Below are 9,418 nucleotides of genomic sequence, written 5' to 3' on the forward strand. Positions count from 1 at the left end.
TATACAATGCAGGGTCCACTATTCATGAAACACTAAAAATAAGGTCACTTAATAGATTATCAGGAAATTCCCTGGTGGCTCAGTGATTGAGACTCGTCCTCCCAGTCCAGAAAAGCAGTTTGGATCCCTGGTTGGGTAGCTAATATTCTGCATACCACATGGTGCAGTCAAAAAAAAAAAAAAAAAATCATCAAAGAATAAGCTACAGATAAATTCAATTATTTCTCCAGAAACCCTTGTGAGGATTTTAACTACATCAAAATAATGTATTTCTACTGTTTTCTGGTTAACCCTATTCATGTGGACTCCTTTGTTACAAGTTATCATTTAATTTTTTTTTTCATTCAAGAAACCTCCAAATCATGTCTACACACTTACTGTGCTAAGAGTCCATCTTACCTGGCAACAGTTGCAGTGTTCACATTACAGTTATAACTTAGGACTATCAGTAATCACTGCATCCTAAAATAAAGAATGAATGTACATTATTACAGGGATTCTTATAATAGATACCTACCCTATAAGTTATGTAGTATGTAATGCCATGTGGGAGAAATGTGTGAAACTGTGGGAGAAAGCAAAAGGTGAATAAGAGGGGTTTTGTTCTTGCAAAGACTGTATGATGTTGATTTTAAAAATTTTGAGTTTGATAATAAATAGGTTAAGTACTACAAGGTGAAATTTATGGTATATTGTATGTCTGATAGTTTAAATGTACTTGATAAAAAATCAGTAGCAATGTAAAAGTTCAATGAATTTTTCAGAGAGTAAAAATTACTGAAATGTTGTTTAATGAATAATCAAATAGTTAGAAAAACACAGTGAAATCAATATATATTTTCAGTGGAACTGGTGTGGAAGAAAAGTTGAACTGTTTAATTTATATTGTAAAAGGAACAGCAAATGTGTTCTTCAATACATACTTCAGGAGCAGTTTGACAATCATTAGTTAATAAACAGATATCACATATTTTTAATGCCCCATATAAACAGTCAGTACTTGAATATACCCCAATTATACTAAAATAAAGGCATATATTTTTACGTTTTAGTTCGGTTCAGTCCCTCAGTCATGTCCGACTCTTTGCGACCCCATGAATCGCAGCATTCCAGGCCTCCCTGTCCATCACCAACTCCCGGAGTTTACTCAAACTCATGTCCATCGAGTCGGTGATGCCATCCAGCCATCTCATCCTCTGTTGTTCCCTTCTCCTGCCTTCAATCTTTCCCAACATCAAGGTCTTTTCCAATGAGTCAGCTCTTCGCATGAGGTGGCCAAAGTATTGGAGTTTCAGCTTCAGCATCGATCCTTCCAATGAACACCCAGGACTGATCTCCTTTAGGATGGACTGGTTGGATCTCCTTGCAGTCCAAGGGACTCCCAAGAGTCTTCTCCAACACCACAGTTCAAAAGCATCAATTCTTCGGCGCTCAGTTTTCCTCACAGTCCAACACTCACATCCATACATGACCGCTGGAAAAACCATAGCCTTGACCAGATGGACCTTTGGTGGCAAAGTAATGTCTCTGCTTTTTAGTATGCTGTCTAGGTTGGTCATAACTTTCCTTCCAAGGAGTAAGCATCTTTTAATTTCATGGCTGCAATCACCATCTGCAGTGATTTTGGAGCTCCAAAAATAAAGTCTGACGCTGTTTCCACTCTTTCCCCATCTATTTGCCATGAAGTGATGGGACCAGATGCCATGATCTTAGTTACATTTGTTGATCTTAGTTACATGACCTTAGTTGCATGATCTTAGTTACATTGTTACATTTACACAAGTATTAATAAACTATCAAGATCATTAAATTTTTATGCTGTGGATTACATGGGTATGCAGTTTAGTTTCTTAATTACTTTAAAATAAGCTCTTAAATATTATCTACTACTGTTCTTATTATTTTTTTGTATCTATTTGGTGACATGAATAATGATAAGAGGCTTATGGAAGCTTCCTGATGGGAGAGACTGACTGTGGAAGAAACTGGGTCTTGTTCTGAAGGGCAGAGCCATGCTTAGTAAACCTTTAATCCTATTTTCTATTCATGGGTGGGGCTGTGCTGGGAGAAATATCAATAACCACAGATATGCAGATGACACCACCCATATGGCAGAAAGAGAAGAACTGAAGAGCCTCTTGATGAAAGTGAAAGAGGAGAGTGAAAAAGCTGGCTTAAAACAACATTCATAAAAGGAAGATCATGGCATCCAGTTCCATCACTTCATGGCAAATAGAAGGGGAAAAATGGAAATAGTGACAGACTATTTTCTTGGGCTCCCAAATCACTGAAGATGGTGACTGCAGCCATGAATTAAAAGACACTTAGTCCTTGGAAGAAAAGCTGTGACAAACCTAGACAGTGTATTAAAAGGCAGAGATATTACTTTGTCCACAAAGATCCGTCTAGTCAAAGCTGTGATTTTTTCAGTAGTCATGTATGGATGTGAGAGTTGGACTATAAAGAAACTTGAGCACCGAAGAATCGATGCTTTTGAACTGTGGTGTTGGAGAAGACTCTTGAGAGTCCCTTGAACTGCAAGGAGATCCAACCAGTCCATCCTAAAGGAGATCAGTCCTGAATATTCATTGGAAGGACAGATCCTGAAGCTGAAGCTTCAATACTTCAGCAATCTGATGCAAAGAACTGACTCATCGGAAAAGACCCTGATGCTGGGAAAGAGTGAAGGCGGGAAGAGAATGGGATGATTGGATGGCATCACCGACTTAATGGACATTAGTTTGAGTAAATTCCGGGAGTTGGTTGTGGACAGGGAGGCCTGGCATGCTGCAGTCCATTGGGTCGCAAAGAGTCGGACACGACTGAGTGACTGAACTGAACTGATTAGGTAAGTAGGTTCACTTACAAAGTACCATACGTATTTGAAGGTTTGAGTTTAAGGAAGTAATTACAGATTTTATTAAGTTGTACACAAATGGAATTTATAGAACTAATATATACCATATCAAAAAAAATTTGCACTGTTTCAGGTTTTTTTCAAGAGAGATTTTCTGAGAATTAATTGAAGAAAGTGATCCATAATGCAGTCCTTGAAGTGTGAAAATGAAAACTTCTCATGCTTGTATATCATGGTAGTTTCTTTACACTCATATTATTTTACTTTCATCGTACACCAAAATGCCCGAAAGTACAAAAACGATGAGGGCTTCCCTGGTAACTCTGTTAGTAAAGAAGCTGCTTGCAGTGGAGAAGACCCTTTTTCAATTCCTAGGTGGGAAAGATCCCCTGGAGAAGGATAGGCTACCCACTCCAGTATTCTTGGGCTTCCTGGCTGGCTCAAACGGTAAAGGTTCCACCCGCAATGCGGGACACCCGGCTTCAGTCCCTGGGTCGGGAAGATCCCCTCGCAGAGGGCATGCAGCCCACTCCAGTGTTCTTGCCTAGAGATTCCCCTGGACAGAGGAGCCTGGCGGGCTGCAGTCCACGGGGTCACAGACAGTCCGACGTGACTGAGCGGCTAAGCAGAGCCCAGCAGCACAGAAAGTATGAACTTTGTTTGATGCTTCAGGGCCAACACACACAGAGAGGCAGGTCACACTGGAGCATCTCACAAGCTGATAGAATTTCAGAGAAGCTGTAATTACCTAAAGTTATATGCAAGAAAATGGAGGTCCTAAAATGTCAAATCACCTACTCAAGTTTATATAAATGGGCAATTTCAATATTTGAATTAGAACCAATTTTTAAAACCCCCTTTGGTGGTCACCTGTCCTGCTTAAAGTCTCCAGAAAATTTCAGAGGAGGGAAAACCCAAAATCATTCTATGAGGACACCATCACCCTCATACCAAAACTAGACAAGGATACCACTAAACAAGAAAATTACAGGCCAATATCACTGATGAATATAGGTGCAAATAAAATTCTAGCATAGAGAATCCAACAACACATCTTGCTTAATAATGTAAACGCATCTTGCTTAATAATCAAACAGGATTTATCCTCGGGATGCAAGTAGTCTTCAGTATATGCAAATAAATCATTGTGATACACTGTATTAATAAACTGAAAGATAAAAATCATATGATCATCTCAGTAGATGCAGAGAAGGCTTTTGACAATATTCAACATCCATTTATGATTAAAACGAACAAATGAAAAGCTCCAGAAAATAGGCATAGAAAGAACATGTCTTAACATAATAAAGGTCACATATGACAAACCTACAGCAAACTTTAATCTCCATGGTGAACAACAGGAAGCATTTCCTCTAAGATCAAGAACTAGGCAAGGGAGCCCACTCTTGCCACTGTTATTAAACATAGTTTTTTAAGTCCTAGCTACAACAATCAGAGAAGAAAAATAAATAAAATGGATCCAGATTGGAAAAGTAGAAGTGAAACTCTCACTGTTTGCTCATGGCATGATACTCTACATAGAAAATCCTAAGGATGCCCCCAGGAAATCACTACAGGTAATCAATGAATATAGTAAAGTCTCAGAATGTAAAATTAATACACAGAAATCCCTTGCATCCTCATACACTAACAGTGAAAATTCAGGAAGAGAAATTAAGGAAACAATTCCATTCACCATTCCAATAAAAAGAATAAAATACCTAAGAATAAACGTACCCAAAGAGACAAAAGACCTATTTGCAGAAAACTTTAAGACACTGAGGAAAGAACTCAAAGATGACCACAAGCAGATGGAGAGATGTACCATGTTCCTGGACTAGAAGAATCAATACTGTGAAAATGACTATGCTATGCAAAGCAATATTCAGATTCAGTACAGTTCCTATCAAACTACCAATGGTATTTTTCAAAGAACTAGAACAAAACATTTCACAGCTTGTATGGAAATACAAAAGACCCCGAAAAGCCAAAGAAATCTTGAGAAAGAAGAAAAGAGCTGTAGGATTCACCCTGCCTGACTTGAGACTATGTTACAAGCTGCAGTCATCAAGACAGTATGCTACTGGCACTAAAATAGAAATATAAATCAATGGAACCAGATAGAAAGCCCAGAGATAAACCCAAGGACCTTTAGGCACCTTATTGTCGAGAAAGGAGGCAAGAATATACAGTGGAGAAAGATAGTCTCTTCAATAAGTGGTGCTTGGGAAACTGAACAGTTACAAGTAAAAGAATGAAATTAAAACACTTCCTAACACTTCCACACACAAAGATAAACTAAAAATGGATCAAAGACTTAAATGTAAGACCAGAGGCCATAAGGCTCTTAGAGGAAACCACAGGCAGTGCATTGACATAAATCACAAGCATCTGCTTTGACCCTCCTCCTAAGATAATGGAAATAAAAAGAAAAATAAACAATAAGTGTTGGAGACGGTGTGGAGAAAAGGGAACCCTGTGCCACCGTTTATGGGAATGCTAATTGATACAGTCACTATGGAGCACAATATGGAGATTCCATAGAAAACTGGGAATAAAACTCCCCAATGAGCCAACAATCCCACTACTGGCCACATACCATGAGGAAACCATAATTGAAAAAGACACGTGCTCCCCAGCGTTCACTGCAGCACCATTTACAGTAGCTAGGACGTGGAAGCAACCTTAATGTCTAAATGTCTGTAAATAGATGAATGGATAAAGAACTTGCAGTACATATACACAATGGAATATCACTCAGCCATAAGAACATATTGACTCAGTTATAACAAGGTGGATGAACCTAGAGCCTATTATACAGAAGTAAGTCAGAAAGAGAAAAATATCATGTATTAATCATACATATGGAATCTAGAAAGATGGTACCGATGAACCTATTTTCAGGGAAGCGATGGAGACAGACATAAAGAACAGACTTGTGGACATGGTGGAGGGAAGAGAGAGTGGGATGAATTGAGAGAGTAACACTGAATCATACACTTTCAGTTCAGTAGCTCAGCCATGCCCGGCTCTTTGTGACCCCATGGACTGCAGCATGCCAGGCCTCCCTGTCTATCACCAACTCCCGGAGTTTACTCAAATTCATGTCCATTGAGTCGGTGATGCCATCTGACCATCTCATCCTCTGTTGTCCCCTTCTCCTCCCGCCTTCAATCTTTCCCAGCATCAGGGTCTTTTCAAATGAGACAGTACTTCGTATCAGGTGACCAGAGTATTAGAGTTTCAGCTTCAGCATCAGTCCTTCCAGTGAATATTCAGGATAGATTTCCTTTCAGATTGACTGGTTTGATCTCCTTTCAGTCCAAGGGCCTCTCAAGAGTTTTCTCCAACACCACAATTCAAAAGCATCCATTCTTTGGTGTTTATTTTCCACTTGCATTCTGGCCCAACTCTCAAATCCCTACATGACTACTGGAAAAACCATAACTTTGACCATACAGACATTTCTCAACAAAATATTGTCTCTCTTTTTTAATATGCTGCCTAGGTTGGTCATAGCTTTCCTTCAAAGAGCAAGCATCTTCTAATTTCACAGCTGCAGTTACCTTCTGCAGTGATTTTGGAGCCCAAGAAAATAAAGTCTGTCACTGTTTCCCCATATATTTGCTATGAAGTGATGGAACCAGATGCATGATCTTCATTTTTTGAATATTGAGTTTCAAGTCAGCTTTTCTACCTCCTCTTTCATTTCATCAAGAGGCTCTTTAGTTCTTCTTCACTTTCTTCCACAAGGGTGGTATCATCTACATATCTGAGGTTATTGATATTTCTCCCAGCAATCTTGATTCCAGCTTGTGCTTCATCTAGTCTGGCATTTTGCCTGATATACTCTGTATATAAGTTAAATAAGCAGGGTGACAAGACAGACCCTTGACATATTCTTTCCCAATTTGGAACCAGTCCATTGTTCCATGTCCAGTTCTAACTGTTGCTTCTTTGCCTGTATATGGATTTCTCAGGAGGCAGATAAGGTGGTCTGGTATTCCCATCTCTTGAAGTATTTTCCACAGTTTGTTGTGATCCACACAGTCAAAGGCTTTTGTGTAATCACTGAAGCAGAAGTAGATGTTTTTCTAGAATTATCTTGCCTTTTCTATGATCCTATGGATTTTGGCAATTTGATCTGGTTCCTCTGCCTTTTCTAACTGTTGAAACCTAGCTTGGAGAATTTTGAGCACTACTTTGCTTGGATGTGAGATGTATGTGATTGTGCGGTAGTTTGAACCTTCTTTGGCATTGCCTTTCTTTGGGAATGGAATGAAAACTGACCTCTTCCAGTGTTGTGGCACCTGCTGAGTTTTGCAAATTTGCTGGCATATTGAGTGCAACACGTTCACAGCATCATCTTTTAGGATTTGAAATAGCTCAACTGGAATTCCATCACCTCCACTAGCTTTGTTTGTAGTGATGCTTCCTAAGACCCACTTGAGTTTGCATTCCAGGATGTCTGTCTCTAGGTGAGTGATCACACCACTATAATTATCTGGGTCATGAAGATCTTTTTTGCATAGTTCTTCTGTGTATTCTTATTACCTCTTGTATCTACTGCTTCTGTTAAGTCCATACCATTTCTGTCCCTTATTCTGCCCATCTTTGCAAGCAATGTTCCCTTGGTATCTCTAATTTTCTTGAAGAGATCTCTAGTCTTTCCCATTCTATTGTTTTCCTCTATTTCTTTGCATTGATCACTTAAGAAGGCTTTCTTATCTCCCCTTGCTATTCTTTGGAACTCTTCATTCAGATGGGACTATCTTTCCTTTTCTCCTTTGCTTTTCACTTCTCTTCTTTCCATAACTGTTTGTAAGTCACTGTCAGACAACCATTTTGCCTTTTTGTGTTTCCTTTTCTTCCATAGTTTCCATAGCTCTTCAGGCACTCTGTCTATCAGATCTAATCCCTTGAACCTATCTGTCACTTCCATTACCACACACATTACCGTATGTAAAATTGGATTGCCAGTAGAAACTATTGTAGGATGCATAGAGTTCAAATTCAATTCTCTGTGATAACGTAGAGAGGTGAGAAAGGGTGGGCGGTGACAGGGAGGTTCAAGGTGGAGGAGACATACATACACCTACGGCAGATTCTTGTTGATATATGGCAGAAACCAACACAATATTGTAAAGCGATTATGTTTCAATTAAAAATACATACATTCTCTTTGTACATTCTGTGCTTTCCAACTTTATCTTAATAATAATAATAATAATAAATACAGACCAAAAACCTGTCCATTAGTCTTGAATCCAAGAACCTTGGGTTTGGTAGATCAAGAGAAAGGTATATGACTTATAATCTGTAAATAGTTGTTTTTCTTCTGTCCAGCAAATATATCACCTTCTTCTTCTTTTGTTTGGAAGCCCTCCTTTAACTCTCATTTACTCAGTTGACAAGACCAATCCCTTTATACATCATTAGAGGCGAGCATAAAACATAGACTAACCAACATATTCAAAAACCTCTGCCCAAGAAGTCCTGCCCCATGATTATCCTGAGAAGCAAGAAACCTAGACCAATCATAAAAACTTTTTTTAAAACTTCATGTCACAAACAAAATTCTTTGAGCAAAAATTTCTCAGAGCAAACCACGTGAAGGCCGTCTTGCCAAAACATGTGAAGAGTCTGCCTGCATGAGGCCAAAATGATTGAGTGTGGATGAATAATAGAAAGAGTGACCCCTGATAATGTCATTTGAGTCCTTAGATGCATCCATACCTATCACCACTGGAAATTTTAGGTAAATGTACAAGTAAATTCTCTTTTCCTCATGAGCCAGTTTGAATTGGGTTTTGTTCAATCACCATCCTGTCTTATTAAATTCAGTTTCATAACAAACATTGATGTGAATTGCTCTCTTTTTAATTGAGAATGAATAAAAATAAACAGCCAACAACAACAACAAAATAAACAGCAAAATAGTATATGCTCTTTAAATCTCAAAGTGTATATTGGGTGAATACTCAAGAGGGAGTATCTATAACTTCAAATTAATTTCTACAAAAACAGAAACAGTCTTTCAAGGTAGCCTCCTGTTATTCCCCAAAAGGTGTAAAAGGATACATGAGACTATAGCTACTAATATGTGGGCAGAATTGGAGGAGATGAATAAAAATGCCAATGAAAACTAATTGGAAAAAATTAAAGCAGCAACGAAATAGTGAATAGGAAAGGTAATAAAAAGTCTCTACCAGTGGTAAATCTTCTATCAGCATTGTGGAAAAGAGAAAGGAAAATTCAGAATGCAAAGTTGAGAAGATAGTAGAATGATAGGGTTTGGAGGAAGAATATACCATTTAAGGATAAAATATGAAGAGGTCAATATCCATTTTATTTTATGTGGTTGAAATTCAGCTTAAAAATATGTTTCAAACAAAACACCAGGATACCTTTGCTCCAATTAAGTTGTTAAAATAAATTATATTTTAGATTGTAAACTTTTAGAATTTTGATATCTTTCAGAGGTTTAACATTGTATGTGAAATTATAATTTGAAAAGTCTTGTAAGTGGCAGTATACTTCAAGTAATGTATTTCAAAAATA

This window comes from Muntiacus reevesi, chromosome 1, assembly GCF_963930625.1.
Source record: "Muntiacus reevesi chromosome 1, mMunRee1.1, whole genome shotgun sequence".
In the NCBI taxonomy this organism is placed as follows: Eukaryota; Metazoa; Chordata; class Mammalia; order Artiodactyla; family Cervidae; genus Muntiacus; species Muntiacus reevesi.